Raw genomic sequence first — 19,650 nt, forward strand, 5'->3', positions numbered from 1 at the left:
ACACAGAAAACATTTGAAACTGAACAAAAGTAATGAAAATAGTCAAAGCAAATTAGATTAGACTTTCTTAGATTTATTTTCCACAAAAAATACTCCATATTTAGAAAATATTTCGTAACTGAATAACCAGAAGAAATTTGTAGGTTCTTTTACTAAAAATTAAGCCTTAAGTCCAATTAAAACCGTCTAGAGAGGTTCAAAGACTCGTTCAATCCCCTGCTAAATAAGCCATCGATCATCACACAAGAAAAATTTCTGTCTGATAATAATGGTAGTAGAAGGAAATTAAATATTGCCAGGATTGTAAGGTTACCCGAAGCCTAGAAATGTTTGTCTTTCATTAAAAAAATGTATCTAGAAAACAGAGGAGACTGTATTTAACTAACTTTTTTACAATAACTACCAAAGCAGTTTGATTGATGCCTGAAGTGCTTATGTGTATTTTTTTGCCGTATCAATCAAATACTAAGGATACAACTGGAGTGCTTCAAATGACTTTCCTTCCAGAATCAGTCAATGCATGGAGAAAAATAGACATTTACTATTGTAGCTGTAAGTGATTCTTGAATGCTTCCGGTGAATGTCCGTACCGAATCAATCCATAATTAATAATATTAAAATAGAATGGATCGGAAATCTGAAAACTTACTAAAATCAGTATTACAACTAATCACCGGTATCTACCTACCTATTTGCGCCTCAAATGAATATTAAAAAAATAAAGGCACCCAGAGAAAAAGAATCTCTTCAAATTATTGGTATAACGGATAAAAATGAACTACAGGCCGTTTCCTGATTCCTAATAAATCTAAAAATGTGTTTATGGTACCTTGATAATATATTAGGACAAAATGTTAAAATATCAGGATTTTTACGAACATGTAATCTGACATCGTGAAAACATATTCGCGTTTTACTACAAGTTTATCAGGAAACCTATAAATTCATTCGTTAGGGGTCTGCAATTACGTTTTTAACCGGATTACCAATAATTTGGAAAGATTTTTAATAAATTAGCAAAACTAATTTTTTCCGTGTAATGTATTTAAAAAAAAACTAATCTCCGGGTATCAACGTAATCGGGTCTAAAAATGAAAGCCAGGTTAGTCTTTAGTGCAGTACCTATGTACTTAACACCTTTAAGTATGACCATTGATAAAAGATTACTACGGGGTGTAACTTCATTATTAGTGATTAGAATATTTTCTTTTAGGAGGTTATAAAACGTCGAAATTGCATGTTTATTATAAAGTGACACCGATCACTAGTATAGTAAAATATTTCTGTAGCCGAAATTTCAGAAACAAACAATGAAAAAACAATATGCAATAATATGCCTTTACTTTACAAACAGCCGTGGAGTATTTTCACATTTTATTATTCCATAGGCAGCGTTGGCAAATTATTTGTGACTAAATGGAGATTATTTTTTAAAATCTTAAAGTAGCTATTTTATTTATAAAAATATGATAACTTTGAAATAATTCATTTAAAAGATATTTGTCAAGGCTTGCAAATTTAAAATATTTTTTTTTGTTTTGTGTAAAGTAGTCATTACAGTTTAGACGATAAAAACCATCGGCAATCAACTTTAAAAACTTGTTTTTGTAGTCAATATTATACTATTTTAATCGCATATATTAATTTTTGGTACCACTCTTAAAATCTCAAAGAGGCTTTCAAGATCAGTATTTTATTTTGAAATTCATTCAAAAACAGCAACTTTATCTGGAATCAAATTTAATGCGAATATATTTTAAATCAAGTGTAATGCGAATATATTGGAAATCAAATGTTATGCTAATATATTTCTTATCAAATGTAATGCGAATATATTTGAAAACAATTTTTTTTCGAATATTTTTTAAATTAAATGTCTTGCGAATATATTTGAATTCAAATGTAAAACGAATATATTTTTAAATGAATCTGTATTCTGACCGTTCTCCTGATTAAATTGCAAAATTTCAGATGCTTCGTAGGGGTTAATTCTGCGATGTAAAAAGTGCTTAGGTTAACAATGTTTTAATTACCAATAAACAAAATATTTCTTACAAAAATCATAAAAATTACCGTTTCATTCAAGTTAGGCCGATCTCAAGAAAATCAAGCCACTCTATCCGAGTAGACAGTAGAAGATCACCCGCGAGTACACGTAAAATAATTTGGTGTAGGGTTGGTGGGGGTGAGCTACTCGCACCTTCCTTACCAGTAATTTCCCGCCCGAAGTTTTACACTTCGAGCTTGACGGGAAAGCGGCCGGGAAACTTTAACCCAGGAATTTTTCAACTTACTGTTTGTTTGTCGTCACTGAAGAGACAAGCCGATAGAATGCACCATAAGCGTGTCTGTGTTCCCAGAGTAAGGTAAATTTATCGTTCTACGAGTAAAATTTGTTTAATGTTTTTGACTTTACCCCTTAAAAAGTCTTCTAGGCAATCATCTAAAATTATGTACAGTGGGTAGGTCAATTTTTACATTCATTGTATTTCAATTGGCAAATTTATTAACTATGAGTAGATTGGAGACGAGTTCATACTTTGAAGAGATGAGATATTGAACAGAAGGAGATATTGAACTGAGGGGAAACACTTTTAAATAAGGGTTGATAAAAGAGAGGATATTTGTTTAGGGAAGAATAAACAAAAAATATGTGATCTTAAGTTCCTACTTCTAGACCACAGAAAGTACATACTGTAGATTCAAGCACGTGCATTTTAAAAAGGTGAGAAGGAACGGAACAATGTTCAATTCCCATTCGAAATCAAACGTTTTCAAATATCAAAATTCTTTCTAGAACATTTTTTTTCTTTCAAATACAAACAAAGATTCCCAACTGTACGGCGACAGTGGAACTTTGGTATCCCCGATTGTGGTGTATTGTAAGATTGTGGGGGAATGAAATGAGATGAGCAGAGTAAATTTTAAAGATCGGGTTTAGGAATTGAAAGGCCTCATCTACGTATGATGTTGGAGAGCTGGTGGAGGTGTAATTGTTTTGCAGAGGTCATTCAGTAGGTTGAAAATAAAGGTCTTTTGTAAATTGATTGATTATTAAGTTTATATACTCTTGATCGATTTCATCACCCTTCTACGGATTTTCTGTTCAGTGTTTGCTGTTCTTATTTATCGATCTCGTCCTTATAAAGTGTCTCGACGTTATATTTATTTTGAGAGTGGAATTAAACATATTATTTATAATTAGATTGGGTTATTGTGAAATTGCTTACTATTAATTTTTACCGGCAGAAATCTTGCATATAATATATTATTCTTATTTTATAGTAAAAATACTACGTTATGGTAGTTCGATGTGACGAATACTAGATGAGTATATATACACGGTGTCCGGAAACTCGTAGTGCAAGCGGGAATCTGGCGAAACTTCATCTCACTTGGAGTCTATTTTGTGGTATAATTTTTGTTGATATGAATTTTTGAGCAAATTTAGAAAATTTTGGTAAAATTTAAAAAAATCAGTTTTTAATGTCTTTTAAGCTACGTCAAAACTTACTACGCTGAAACCCGACTCGAAACGTTTTTTCAAGATAAGAAGACAGAAATAGAAGGTAAAAAAATATGAAATGTTTGAAAAGCAATGTGACGTAGATTTAACAGTTTCCCACTTGTACCTACTACGAGTGTACGGACACAGTGTACAGGAAGAATTCTGAGTAATATAGAATAGCACTTGAATTGCGTAAAGGTTAATCCACGGATTTTTAGATTTTTTTAAATATAATAATTTAGACGAATTATATCAAATTAAAATATCGTGCAAATATTTTTACATAATTAAATACGTAATTTTCTAAGAATTTCGAAATATAATAGAGGCGGAATGACTCTTCTTGACCTTAGCGATTTCCCAAAGAAAAAGTTTTTTAATAAGTTTTTGTAACAAAAATTATTTACCGTACGTTTAATAAGAGACAAACACACATCACAATGAAGTATTACATTTATAAGGATGCAATTATTTGAACACCACTTCTTTTCTAAAATTTATTTATTAAAAAAAATTTCAAACTACAATAAAATAGGGAATTCCTGTGTTGAGATGTGTAGCTTTACAATTATAGTAATTAATGAAAAAATACCCGTGAACTTAAATAAAATAAAATAAATATAAATACTTTAGACGGGCCATGTCAAGAGTCAGAATAATAGAAGAGTATGTATGAGACGATTTATGAATGTGAATGAGGCAAGGAGTGTGTGTCAAGACTGAGTTGTTTGGCGGTCCGTCCTCTCTGCCTACTCCGGCGGGAAACGGCGTGATGGTTAGTTAGTTAGTTAGTTAGTTAGTTAGTTATACATATAAACATTCAAAATAAAAATTCTACAGTTATTCAAACTAAAATTACAGCTGGGCAGTACGTTTAAAGTTTGTAACAATAACATTCTACTGACTAAATAAGTGTTACAAAGCACCAGTGTTGGCTTAGCAGCCACAATCGTAAGGTGACCATACTGATAATGACAAGAGGGATAGTATGAATAATTACACAACAATAAATAAATTAATACATAAATATATGCAAATTAAGTAAACAATATTAAAAAATAATAATATATTTAAGATTCGGTCGCATCTAGAACGTCAACCCAGGATCCTCACCTTGCCCCTTCAAATTTTCGTCAAAGAAATGTTAATATTGTCTTTAATAATTAAATATTACACTTTGAGGTTTTACTTATCAAGTTATTCTAAAAATAAACATTATTATAAGAAAATAATAATACCTACATAAACGGATAGTATTTCATAACGTCATTTAGCTTTCAATAAGTCACTATTCGTATGTTAAGCTTCATCAGTACTGATTATTTTAGCAAATTTCACCGATTTGTAAAGAAAAAAAACGACTTGAAAAAGTAATATCCCACTTCAAATAGTATCTAATTTTACAAATAGTTCTTTGGGTTTTTATATAACACTTAAAACAAATCCTTTTATAAAAAAAACTTACACAACGTTGAAACAGTCACGTCACGTGAACATATTCTTATTTTGAATACGTAAATCACACATCTAAATTGCCTTTCAATTTAAATAAACTTCCAAGACATTGTTTTTGAACCATTATGATCTTATCAACAAAACGCAAAAAAATACAAACATAATTCGTATCAACAAATCAGTGCCAACAAACAAGATTTCAGATCGCACACGAGATATTGTCTAACAACTCTATTAACAACAAATATTTGGACTCCATAAAAACAATCTATTCTTGGATGACAGTTTAAATACTTTGTCATTTTGCAATTAAGACACCACGGGGAAAGCTTCCATTGAGCCCGAAACGCGCTAATTAACCTATTTTTTTGCAGATGACCACGAGCGATGACTTCACACTGCGATAAAAACAATTAACAAAACACCACGAGCGGATCTGAAGATACCCGCCCATAGCGACTGGAAGGACTCGTTCAAATCGATTTTTATTATTTGTGAACGAACGAACGAGTTTAATTTGTGAAGAAAGTTTTGAATTTGTGAACAAATCTTGAACTGGTGAACACAAGTTTTAAATTGTTGAACTCACACCTCTCAAGACCGTGAATAAACCTTGATTCGGTGAGCAGACAAGTTATAAATCAGGCTTCTGTTTGGAATCGGATGCCAGGAGCATAGAAGGCGGCAGGAGTGACCGATACTCAACAAGTATCTTCACCGGGGAGTACTAAAAAGCAGCAAACTGTTTTACCCGCACTTCAAAACGGCAGCCCTCCACAGAGACCTGCTTTTTGCCAACACGTCGGGTAAGTTTTTTTAAACTATTTATTACCTACTTACTTCACTGAATATTTTTGGTTTATGATTAAGGACGGGTTGTTTCGGAAAAGTTGAACAATTCATCAAATTTCAACGTTCATTTTCAAGTTCTGTGAAAGATTTTTTCAAGTTCTGTTTTTATTTCAGTTTTGTCAAGCAACTAGCCTACAATGATATAATAACAGAACTTGAATAGGACTTTCACAGAACCCGAAAATGAACGTTGAAATTTGATGAATTGTTCAAATTCTCCGAAACAACCCGTCCTAACTGTTTCATATATTGAACATTCTTTTTTCAGTTTATATTATGTTTGTTTTAAATTTTGACAGTCCCAGACCACATAATATTTGTGTAAATTGGTCGCGTATAAAAAATATTTCATTCTGGACACAGGGAAAATCTTACCAGCCAACATATTTAATTCAGGAGAGGTCTGAAAAAAAAACAACGCCGTAGAACTACACCTTGACTGTTTAATTTCTCCAGTCAACACTTATGTTATGTTCGTAGAACTACACCTTGACTACTTACTTTCTTCAGTTCACTCTTATGTTATGTTCGGAGAGCTACACCTTGACTGCTTACTTTCTTCAGTTAATATTTATGTTAGTTTCACAGAACTACATACATGAAATGTATGCTATTCTAGTAAACTAGCTACTTTCAAATACATCTTTTTGATTTTCGGTTTTGTTTCCATGAATAAATGATTGCAAATCTTGAAAGTGAAAACTAAACCAATAAAACTCTGTATACAGATAGACTGTTTGTCGATGGCAATGCTTCTTGGTTGCAATCACGCGGAAATACCCGCATTTCTCTAAAATTCGATCACATTACAGTAGTTAATATACGCAATAAATATTGGTCTTGTCTGATCGTGATTTGGCGCGTTTGGTAGAGTTGTCGATCTGACACATGACACACTCAGTAAAACATTTCATTAACACTAACATTATCGTGTTTACGTAGTCAGCAATCATTTCTTGCTTGATGATTAACCTTTTTTTAATAACTTTTCGTAATGTACACTTTGCCCTAAGGTTTCCTCTCATTGAATAAAGTTAACTTCTGTTTTCTTACGAAATCAATAATTTTCACTAACTACAATATTTGACTTGTTGCGTTATAATGTTATCATGACTTTAAAAACTAAATGCTCTAAATTACCGTGGCGTTTTAGTTGTCCGTTCAAAACACAAATAGGCAATAATAACTGCTATAATGTATCAGCTGTAATCTCAGAATTTGATGTGTATAAAATTACACTTATAATATTACCCTCTCCAACCGGTTTAAATTATTAGATATTATGGTAGTTATGTTCGGAAGATCACCTCCGCCGTTAACTGTAATATTAATCATGAAATAACAGTCTAAGTACTTTCCTACTTGTATTTTTACATAAACAGCTAAGCGACAAATATGGTATTGCCATACAAGTAGTAGGTATTACTTTCTAGTAATAAGGTACCAGTGGCGTACATTCTAAAAAGGCTGAAAGCTGTGCCTACCTTATGAACATTTTGTGACAAAAACTCATAAATTAATGCAATTTATTTTTTTATTTTTCCTAAATTTTAATTGATTTATACAACCATAAACATAAGATAATAGGAATATCCGACCTACGGCACCAACTAATTTAATATTAAGCAATTACTGCAATGACTGCAACTTACCCTGCCTGGTCATAGAGCTGGTCACGCCACTGTTAATGAATGCTGAAGTGTGCTATTGCACGTTACATTATCTTTCGATCGGAGATTTTTTGTTTGTTTGTTGTTGTGAACAAAATTCTCTAGTTTCCGTCATTCCTTACCGAGTATTTCGTTCCAAACTCTATTAATAATTTTAGATATTTTTTTACTTGAAACCCTTTTCCGTGAAAAATGGGCCTAACCTGGTGCTCCTTAATTAATTTTTGGGCAATTAAGTAGTTTCCTATCATCCCAGCTATCATGCATTTTTGTAGTGAGCTACCATCCCGGCTAACGAACAACCAAGTAGGAGGTGAGATACCATCTCGGCCCTCGAACTACTAAGTAGGTGGTGAACTTGTGAACTACCATCTCGACTAACGAACAACTACGTGGTAAGCTACCATCCCGGCTAACGAACAACTACATGGTAAGCTACCCTCTCGTCTGACGAATAACTAGGTCTTGAGATACCATCTCGGCTAACGAACAACTAGGTGGTGAACTACCATTCCGGCCAACATGTTGTAGTAATCTTCTAGTAACTTCTCACCAATTGGGCAAGTGGATAGTTAACTACCGTTCCGATTACTGAGCAAATGGATAAATAGATACCTTTTCAACGGAGATACAACATTCCTCAGCCTGTCCTGTGAAACGATGCAAAAACTGAAACAGCGCCCCAGGGAACTCCTCCTTTGCTCGCCTAACATCCCAGCCTTGGCGTAAGTGAATACTATCTTCTCGTTTATTCAGAAACCGATTAATGAGCTACTGTCCCACCTATTGGACAAATACAATGAAACCCTGCAATTGTCCAGTGAAGCGCATAAAATTACAATGATAAACACTGAAAACAATTAGTAGTGGCCCCGGGAAGCGACCCCGTGGAACCCTTGCCGCCTTACTACCTCACAAGTGAGCCAGTGAGCTACCGTCCCGGCCACCGAGCCGCCTGTAATTATCATTACGGGAATTCTTTCACATCATTATTGTGATTAAAATAACCAGTAATATTATTTGACGAAGGTGCCCGCCGCGGTACAGAGTAACAAATTACTCGGCGGGGGCCATTTATAAAAATCCAAATTACACCAACATAAATTAGTGAGAAGGAAAGAGTGAGATGTAATTATGGGGAACCGCATTAATATTTATGTCCCTAATTATAAGACCTTTTGAATAATACCTAACGAACGCTGAGTGGTCAGGGGAAGCAAACCAGTAGAGCTACTCGTAATGCAATGCTGTCTTAACCGTCCGGATTCGCTCGAATTTTAACATCGTTTTTTTTTATTATTACAGATTTTTAAATCACGAAGTATGTTTTGATGCTTTATGATTTGGATATCGTTTAAAAAACTGTTTTGTCTTCATAAAACTTACCTTTTAAACGTTTTGCAGTGTATTTATCTATGTTAAAAATGTTTATTTTTATATAATACAAACATTAGATAAATATTTCATTGCAACTATTTTTTGGTATTACAAAACAAAAGAAAAAAAATTTAGATTGTATTATATGAAAATGATAGTAGATTGCAAAATTTTATCACTGTTGTAGTTTTTCATGTTTTATTTTGTTGATTCAACTTTATTAATTGCACTAAATTGGTGATGTACACGCCTGCCTTATTAGGAAGTCCTTTGTTGGGAGCAAGTGCAGTTTAGGACATAAGCAGTATACAGCAAAAATAACAATAACAATTACAATTGAAATAAAAGACAATAAACATCTTAATATTTTAACTCTCATTGCTAACAAATTTAAAAAAAAAACTTCATAATAAATTTTTACGCTTGTATAATTTAAATTTTTTATTCCAATTAATGAAATCAATTACATAAATGAATTAACGAAGTATACTCAATTTATAGAAATTATCTGAAAGGCAAACAGATTTCTCTTTTTATTGTAACAAATTGTTAATTCTCTATTGGACTACTCTACTCTATCGATGCCTTTACAAGATTACCTGATTACCTGATGCCATTACATGCCATTATTTTGCAGTCATTACATGCACCTCCGATACATACTAGATGGAACATATTGTTTCACAACAATAACTTTGTGTTGAAATCTGCCATGGAAAGGATTCAAAGACTTGGCAATGAATTAATAGATGTCGCTGATATTATCGTTTTAAATTTTATAACCAAATTAATTCTTAATACTTTTTAGTAAATTTCAATAACGTCATATCACGCATATGCTTAAGTATTCATAATTTTATTTTGTATTTTAAGAGTTCTTCAGTGAGCGTGTTATTAATTTACCAAGTATATTATATTTCCTGCTTTGTTTTTTCATTGCTATATTGTTGTTATTTTTAACTTACTTTTGTTAAGTTTAAGTTACTGTTGCTTTTAATTTAATTTATAATCTTATTGTAAAAACTTAATAGGGTAAAAACCTCATACCATTGAAAGTGCACTTGTACTTATGAACAGGTTTAAATAAATTCGTTGTTGTTTGATCTGCCTTGGCTTATGATCAAAGACTTGGTGTCTAATTGATTTAATTTTTTACATTTTTATTATATTTTATGATTATTATATTAATTTGATAGTATTATCATCTGATATTTGAAGTTTAGCCTAAATATATGTATATTTTTTAAACATACTTACCCATGTTAATCTTTTTGGAGTAAGCGCCTATGCAGTTTGTTGACAACAAATTTTCATCCTTATAATATAATCTTTGCTGTATATCAAAGTTCTTGTGTGATAGTATAGAATTAACACTCGAGTTGGGTAACGCAGGTGGTGTGATCTCCCGGTGATGAGTTTTTTTACCGACCCTTATAGGCAGGTAATAACCCTTGAAATAAAGACCTACGCACTTCAATGCCACTAAAATGGGCAGTGAAGGTTATATTATTATACCTATTAATCTACACCTTCCGTGTTAAGTCATAATATTAGCTGCCATATCCATTATCGACATTCTTCTTCTTCTTCCTAGCACTATCCCAACTCATTGCCTAGGTAGGCTGTTGGGGTCGGCTCTTCTCGTTCTCAGGTTATAGCTTCTTCGGTTCTGAGTGTCGCTTTCATCTAGGCCGTTTCTTTGTAGGATTTTGGAGCATTGGGTCATCCAGGAGTATATATCCATTATCGACATTATTTAAAACAATTATATTTTAAGAAAAAAAAATAAACATGTAGTAGAACACTGATAACGTTTATGATAAATATTTAATGTTTCGGTAACCAAATGTTCCGAATCCATGCCCCCGTCTGAGCTAATAAATTAAAATACGTAATTATATCAAATCCTTTTAGTACTAACACAAGCAGCAAGAAACATCTAATCGTAACGCTCCAATCGCCATTCGCTCGCCGCTTTATATGCGGACTGCGATAAGATCGTGCAATATTAATCTACCCTGAATCAAACGTCTCGATGGATAGAACAGTGCCTCAAAAAACGCACCCGTAATGAACTAGGAACATTCCAATCGAAATGATCTCGGCTAAATGTGTAATTATGACGATTGTATTGTTACGAAATGAATGTATATTACGTTTTTAGTTCAATTCTGAATTGGCCGTTCATCATTAAAATAATGATTGTAATACAGTGCTACCAAAAAGTAAAAATACATTTTTTTCAGGGGCAAACAAAGGAATAATCTCAACCGTTTCAAACTAGCTTGAAAAACTTTTCTTAATTTTCGATACAATCGGTATGCACAAACACATTAAAACTTGAACCACTTAAAAATGTTTTTTTTCTCTACCTACTACCTAATGCGATAATTTTCAAATATTCTTTTTTAAATCACTTGTAACTCGACAGCCAAAAAATAACACCTTCGGTAGGTACCTTAAAAACTTTTGTTATCTGCTATTTTTATAAAAGTCGTGCATATATTTGTAAGTACTACGAGTATAATGATAATTACATTTTAGCATAAGATATGAGGCCCGAATCGCATGAAATAAAGATAAAAATCGCAATGATCATGTAATTAAAAACACGGCTAAACGATAATGTTATTTTTATTCATGGCTTCTTCCTCCGTTCTACCCGAGAGTATTAATTTCCTCCATGTTAAGGCGTTAAGAAATAATAACAAACTAAATGGGTCGTGTAATATCGTGTTATTATCTGAACACCCGGTGCTTCGTGTTTTAGGTGAGAAATAGTAGCTTTTATTCTTTGATCCTAGCTTTGATAAAAAAAAACCTGCAGCATTTGATCGATGCTGTTTAATTCTAGAGTTTTCGGTTATTCTTCCGATTTTGATGTTTATTTAAACTAGTTATTAAGACCCCAGTATACTTGTGTGATTTATCTGTGCTAAGTGGATGAATTTTTATTAGAAATATGTTTTTTTTTGTTCATGTTCAGGTGTTATTTTGGCATGGCCTTTGGCGTTTTGACGGTATCTAATATCATTTAATTTTACTTAGCATTAAATGGTTGGTTTTTTTTTACAATATTGTTTATTTGATTGCTGCAAAAATGTTATTTGATAATCTGCACTTACGTGATGCGTAGAGTTAAGATCGTTCACATAAGTATCAAGGAGTATTTCAGTTTTTGATTTGTGATAAAAACACTATGTGAAACATCTCTATTAAATTTTATAGTAAGTGGGAACGAGCAAATTAAATTAAAAATAAAACTGTACATTTTGTAAGCTTATAAAAATGGGTTTTGGCAATTTATTAAGTATCTCTTCAAAATATTGGTAATTTCGGTTAAAAATGGGACTTTAGGGTTTACGAATGAATAAACAGGTTTTCTGAAACACTTTTAGGAAATTACGAATATTTATATCATGATGTCGGAACACGTGTTCATGAAAATTCGAATATTGTTGCATTTCAATCAAAATTCTATGTATCGTGTAAGTGCAAATCGATAAAACATTCTTATAAATTGATGTTTTATTAATAAGGCCTGTTAATTTATCTTCAGAGCAAAATTCGATTCTAAAATTGCACCATTATTTTAGTATACTTTTTTAAGAGGAAGCTACAAGCCAAAAATGTGCATATTCTTGGTATGCCTTATATTTTAGGTAATAGGCATTAAAATCGCTTGACAAACGGAGTCTAGAAACGTTCGATTTCAAGCAAAAAACTGGTTTTTATTTATTTTGTAAATAATTTTTAGAGAAAGCAAAAAAGTTAATCAAGTGAAACTGTCACAGATAATATTAGCCATAATACTATATTTTTTTAAGTTGTTTCCTTTATGCTTTCATACATTTCTATTGAAAAAAAAATCTTTTAGTAGTTTACATTTATATTTTTTAGTGAGTGATTTATTTTTTTATTTGTATTCTACTCAAGCGAAACGATAGTAAACCCTTCAATTTATCTAAAGCATATTTTTGGGTATTCATAATGTACACCACTTCGCTATAAAGATCAAAATAGTGATTTGACTTTAAGCTTCGCCTTAACACGGTATTGCATGGAACGTATCCACCGCGTAAAAGGTGAGTTCATTATACTGAAACTTAGATTACTTTATTAGCAACTTCTTTCAAATATCACTATATTTTCAGCAGGTGGTTAAAGTAGTAAGTAAAATACATTTGGCTTCTTTTTTGTATGAATAATATTTGCGGCCCTTCAATTATGCAGCGTTGATTTCAACTAAACAAACAGTAATTTGGCGTTGAAGGCGCAACTTCAACCGGTAATGCCAGCAGCTCTTGTAACAGGCACAATAAGATACCACTGCAATTAGAAGGTCCGCACATGGGAGTCATTACATACTTTATTGCCGATGACCCGCTAAATGCATCACCGCGAGTGAAAATTATGGAATGCAAGTGCTGCGACTTGCAACTAGAAATGCATCGCTGAATGCAAACTAAATTATTAATATATCTATTATTACATTATTGGTCTCACAAGTAATAAATTATATTAGGTGACACTGAGCAATTGCTTTATAGTTTGTTATTTTTTAAATTTATTTATTGTATAATATTATTTTAATTGTTGGGAAGTAGCTGACGTGAGCCCGGCGTTACTCGAATTTTCTCTACTTTCTATAATTTAATATGCATGTATTATTCAAAATTTGTTGCGTAGTTTAGAAGAACGAAGCGCACAAACAGACATACCCGGATAGCGCCTTTATTTTACACTATTTAAAGATTACTGGAAGTAGTTTATCAGAAGGAACTTTGTTCATCAAATTACGGTTCCATGATAACTCAACACAGTGACAATTCAACACACTTTTAAAAAGTTTTATAAAGTCATTAGAAACGATTTAAATTTTTTTTTCAACCTAACCTAACTTAACCTAACCTACTTAACCCAGTTAATAAAGTTTTTGTTTCATCACTTTCCATGACTTTATATATTTTTAAAGATGTGATGAATTATCATTGTGATAATTTATCCGGTCATTCAAAATTACTAATGACTGTCGCAGACCCTTCAAAAATCACGACATATTATAATTGTAGTACCTATTCGTAAACATTTTTTCTTAGTTATGTAAGTTAACAAAATAAATTATGTCTGAATTCTTCACACATCGGTTCACAATTTCGAAAATGATAAATGATATAATTTTCTGTTAAAATGTTATATGTATTATAGGTAGGTACTTTATGGCTTGTCTGATCTCTTCACATTATCACAATCAGTTCAAATTTTGAAAATTCATGTTAAAGTTCACTAAACCAGATTTACAAACACGCACAGAGTGACAGAACCACAACCAAAATTAGTAGGTATTCAAACGTTTGATGATTCCATATGCCTGATATTCGGGTATCATTTAGAATTTCTGAATAGAAAAGACGATCGAAATTAAAAGACGATCTCAAGGCAAACCATGTGATCATATTTTTGGCACCAGGGGGGGATCGAGAATGCTTTTATTAATTTACAACATCAGTTATACGTTGAATGCCGAAGAGAGTACATTGAAATAACCAGACGCTGCGCAGAAACGTAAGGCAATTGTTTGCAGCGCAGTACATTGTTAAACTTTTCTTCGCAGGATCGATTAAGTTGAGAAAGGTGTCTAATTAAAGAGAGTAACAAAACATTCAGATATTTGTTCACCCGATTTTTGATTTATAATTAAGTTTTAACGCCTCCAGAAATTTGTGCGCTATTATAAAAAGGACTAATAATTCGACAAATTTTATACTCGCGAACTGAATTAAGATATTACGATGCGAGTTGCCTGTATACTGTCAGTATACGGCCACGCCCCCTCTGCGCTCCTCGCGACTTGGTTTCTTCATCTTCCCCTGATGAGCTACTCTATCAATTTCGATGTCTATGGATGATTTAAATTCCACATGGTTTTTTATTTTACACTACAACTTGTAGTACCTAGGTACCTACTTTTAACAATATTTTTTTCTTGTCTGCCCTTTTCAGTCGAGTTCAAGTTAAATAAAATTTTCAGAACTCGGAAGCTGAAAACAATTGTATTGATTTAAAACAATTATTAACATTAAGTTAAGCAGATTTCATGATTCCAGAGCTCATTGTATCAGAGTATTCGCTACGAAAAAAGCGTAAAGTTTCTGCCTAAGTTAACTTCAATTTTTCAATGTTTCTTGCGACAGTTACAGCGTTTTTACAATCAAACAAAAAAGTGCCAGAAAATTTGGATTAAAAACAATTTACAATTTGAGTTACCTGTATATTGTCAGATTCATTTATCGATAAATTACAGAAAGACTGCCTCCGCAATCAAGGGTTAAATCTTTCGACTAAAAATATGAAGGTTTAAATGTCGGCGTTCGCAAGTATATTTTATATGATGAATTTGTGTTATTTCACAATGTATCCATTTTAAATAATATATAGACTTTTTAAGACCAACATCCAGAATTGAAACGTTACTTGAAATAGCTTTAGCCATATTTGGTGACCAGATCTGAAGGGCCAGGTACTCCCCCATCTCCATCTTTCCCATCTCCTTCCCCTCCCCATTACCTTCGGGAATGCTTTAGTCTCACTGGATCCAAACGGCTGGGAACAATTGGGAATCTTTTATTTATCAATAATTCAGCTGATGCATTAACGCATAATCAATAAGTACCTATCTTTAAGGCGATGCACTACGTCGTGTAATATTTTAAATTGAGCCGCTATCAATAACAACCCTTACGTAGATGGCGATAAGGTTTAAATTCTCGCTTAACACCATCCGCCTGTTTTGATTTATGCAAGAAAAAAACATGGCCAAAAAGTAGCTTTTATTTTATTTTGTGGATGTTCAGGCATAAATTTTTTTTTTCGATCATTTTATAAATAACTTAATTTGCCACATTATACAATAAAATCATAACCGAAAATGGGTTCGTAAGTAGGAGATTTTGAGCTTTAAAGCAGTTTTCATAGGCCTTATACATTATTTTTTCAAGGCTTATAAAAAAACTATTCAAAAAAATAATCGATTATTTCAAAGGCCAAGATGTATTCTACTCGCAGTATTTAATTAAAGCATCTGAAAATTTTCTAGGCGACCAAATTTTCAAACCATAAACACATGATTTTGCATTACTACGTATGGCATCGCCTTAATATTGTTTTGTCGAAGAATACCTGTGTTGAGCGAATCAATTCTTGTTCTATAAAAATGGAATATTTCCCGAATGCGAATTTTCAGTATGTAACCTACCTAAATCTAGTTTTACTTCTCTGTAATATTATGTAGTTACAATCAACAAGTGTTTTATGTGTGGCACTGTTTTGCCTATCCACCGGGTTGCTCGGTACTTATTAAATTGAAATGCGTTTATGTGTTGCGGACATAATTAAGTATTTAATTTACCATTATGCCATGTTAATTCATTCGCCTATCTAGACACTTAAGTAGGTGATTGCAAAAGGCACGATTCGCAATGTTGTTGTGCTATTATGCCCGCGTTACGTAATTAACGATTTACTTTGTCGAAAATGCCACTTTATACTAATAAATTAAAGTGATTAACCATCGTGAATCATGCTATGCATCAATGTGGGCTTGATTATGGTTTATTGTTTTAATTTTATTAATTTTTACTATTGGGGTCAGATACTAGTGCACTTACTTCAAAATAAAAACAATAAGGTTTTTACAGGTTTGTTTTCGATGTATAACTCCATACAGGAGACCCTGAGACTTTCCTCTTTAGGGAAATATAAAGGGTTTGTCATTTTAGGGATGTTGTGTGAATGTCGTTTTTATAAGGCATTACCTAACTTGGATCAAGACCACATTGTACAAACGAGGAAAAACAAATCATTCTATAACCGAGATATGGAAAAAAAAAATTCTTGTGTATAATTTTTGGTTAAACAGTGTAACGCATGAATGGAGATAACAGGTAAAAGAATTTGTATATACAACAGGAGGGCCATCTCCTAGTGAAGCATTTAACATACAATATTCATAAATGGCACCTTTACATTATGGATCGTATCAAATACTATCCTGTCAAAACACAAGTTTTATGATCAATGAGATGGTTTTCATGAGCTTCGTCTGAAATATGGAACAGTATTGCGCTTTATCTTATTTTTTAACAAATACATTAATAGTTATTTAAAAATTCAGTAACCACGTAAGCTATGATTACAAAACTTAGTTACCTTTACATAGAAACAGACAATTTAAGTAATGCTTTAAGTAGTTTAAATAATAATTTTTTTTTTTTGGTAACTTAATGTTTTTAAGACAAGATTTTATGCATAGCACAAAGGGTAACAAATATTTTACAAACAATAATTATTCGCCTGAAACACTCATCCACATTGAAAAATCTCCTGATAAAAGATACATGACGCCAACGGGACTCGAATCCGTGTCCCTTCGATTTCCGGTCGACAGAGATAAGCCGCCATAGCTCAGTGGTCAGAGCTGTCGACCGGAAATCGAAGGGACACGGGTTCGAGTCCCGTTGGCGTCATGTATCTTTTATCAGGAGATTTTTCAATGTGGATGAGTGTTTCAGGCGAATAATTATTGTTTGTAAAATAATAGTTTAAATAATTTCTGTAGTTGCATACAGAAAAGGCTGTGTAAATTTCAGAAAGTCTGACCTCACTGTTTATAAGTTTTTAGAGCTTCTGTGAATAAAAATAGTGCTAATTTATTATTAAGATGCTATTGATGTTACTAACTAAATATTTGTTAAGATATCAATGTAAAGATTAGTGACGGAACTAGATTAGATGTTAATTATATCAAGGTAACATTCATATTGTAACACCGTTGGTACTTCGCGCACATGTACAAATGTCAACAACAGAGTTAACTTTGTTATAATGTTGATTCTTCTTTTAGATATGAGGGTACTTTGTTTGCGTGATGTTTATACCTTGTTGCCAAATCGTAACAACTCACGATCACCGTGAGCCGTAGGGCATATAACACATAAGCACCTCAGTCAGTTCCTGTTTCTTCATCTTTGTTCTGAAAATCATTAGTTGATGAGTTTGATCAAGCCCATTTTATTAAGTATCATTAATTAACTTAATTATTATTTAATTTACCTTTGGAAGTAGCAGGTAAACCTAGTATTAACAACATTAGATTAGTCCATGCTTATTAAACAAAGAGATTGTACCTCCACGATACAATCAAAATAATTGTTTTCATTCTACTTTTTACTATGAACTCGACTAGAGCCGACATACTACAATGGTAATTAGTGTTTGAAAACAAAAACTTATGTATCATTAGGATAATGATGCACTCTGAGGAAGGTGGCTCCACTCTGCATCCAAACAACAAAACATCAGTACCTACTTACTTACACAATAAGCATTTGTGATGCAGTTATATTTATAATAAACATAATTATTATATGTTCGGCCTTCTAAGAAATATCTACACTGGTTTTTAATACCTCCAGAACTCCGGACGATCGGAGGTTTTTTTTAACTCTTCAGGCCTCTGGCATATTCAGTCATGAGGTCAAAATAATTTCGCTATGCAATAAAATCCATATAAAAAGTTTTTTTTTAATGTTTCCGAAAACTAAAAACTCGTTCTGAAAGGTGATGAAATAAACTATCAATTTTTATTATTCTATATAATAAATAATAATAACAATATTTGAAAGATTTGTATAGCGCCGTTTTTGTGTAAAGTCAAACATTATTTTGGAAATAATAAAATTTTAAATGCAATTATAAAAAAAAGTTTGAGAATGACTAATATTAAGTTTTTTCTAACTAAATATAATGATAATAAAAACAACACAAAAAATACATAGGTACATACATATTTCACAGGATAGACTCAGCACGCCTACATTGCGTGATGTGCATTAGATATGGCAATCAGACGGACTGCCCTCCTTTGCACAGAATCAATTAGGGTTATCAAGTAGTATGGCTCCAGCCCAGAGGTGGCTCCCAAATTCAATTGTTGGGTGTACTTGAGATTTGTATAGTGTAAGCATCTGGTTGCTATTGAAGAATCTGCTAGCCCCATACAAGACGCCCACTTTCTTGAAAGCCAGATTTACTCGGGCATATATCCTCAATACTTGAGCCGGTCTGATATACCTACTCCAAGCATTTCAATGCAGTCTTTATTGGAGAGGATGCTTCCACCAAATTGCAACAGAGAGGTATGAATCTCCCTCTTTGCCGAAATCAGACACGCTTGGGTTTTTAGGACGTTGAAACTGACCAGGTTGGCCTTACCCTAGGCACGAACCTTCTCGAGGTGGTGGTCAACTTTTTGTCTCAAAACTTTCTGAGCTGTAAGGACATCAAGAGTGGAAAGGGTTTTTCGAAAAGATAACTCTCGTTAATGGTGCTGTCGTTAGCGTAGCAATGAATTGGTGCACATTCGACGAGATGATGTGCAGTAAAAACAGCGTCGGCAACAGTACAGATCCTTGTGGCACGCCTACATTGATTTGGTGCGGAGAGCAAGAAGAGCCCTCAACCACGGTGTGTATCGTTCTTCTTTTGAAAAAGTCTGTAATCCAAATATACAGGGTTTAATGGATCTCATACATTATAGCCATCTTGTTACTATATTCCATGCAGTTGAACATTTCTGCGAAATTGTTGCCAACTGCATTTAATTTAGGTACAATTCAGTATCTAAATGACTCAGTCCTGATATTATTGTTGTAATTAAAAAGAATTTTCCATCGTGTAGCTCTAGTTGGTATGTTGAAGGTGATTAGACTCAATAAATCAAGAGTGTGT

General features: G+C 32.7%; 1 protein-coding gene across 1 annotated transcript in view; it reads left to right on the forward strand.

The window, feature by feature from the left end:
- The window catches only part of pdm3 (POU-domain protein pdm3), a 206,749-nt gene that overhangs the window by 8,357 nt on the left and 178,742 nt on the right, over window positions 1-19,650 (forward strand). The window contains exon 2 of the mRNA XM_089636063.1: window positions 5,338-5,769. The gene's annotated coding sequence lies outside the window, so the exon portion shown is untranslated. The remainder of the gene's footprint in view (window positions 1-5,337; window positions 5,770-19,650) is intronic.

Source organism: Hesperophylax consimilis, chromosome 10 (assembly GCF_061612785.1).
Source record: "Hesperophylax consimilis isolate HC1 chromosome 10, BYU_Hcon_1.0, whole genome shotgun sequence".
In the NCBI taxonomy this organism is placed as follows: Eukaryota; Metazoa; Arthropoda; class Insecta; order Trichoptera; family Limnephilidae; genus Hesperophylax; species Hesperophylax consimilis.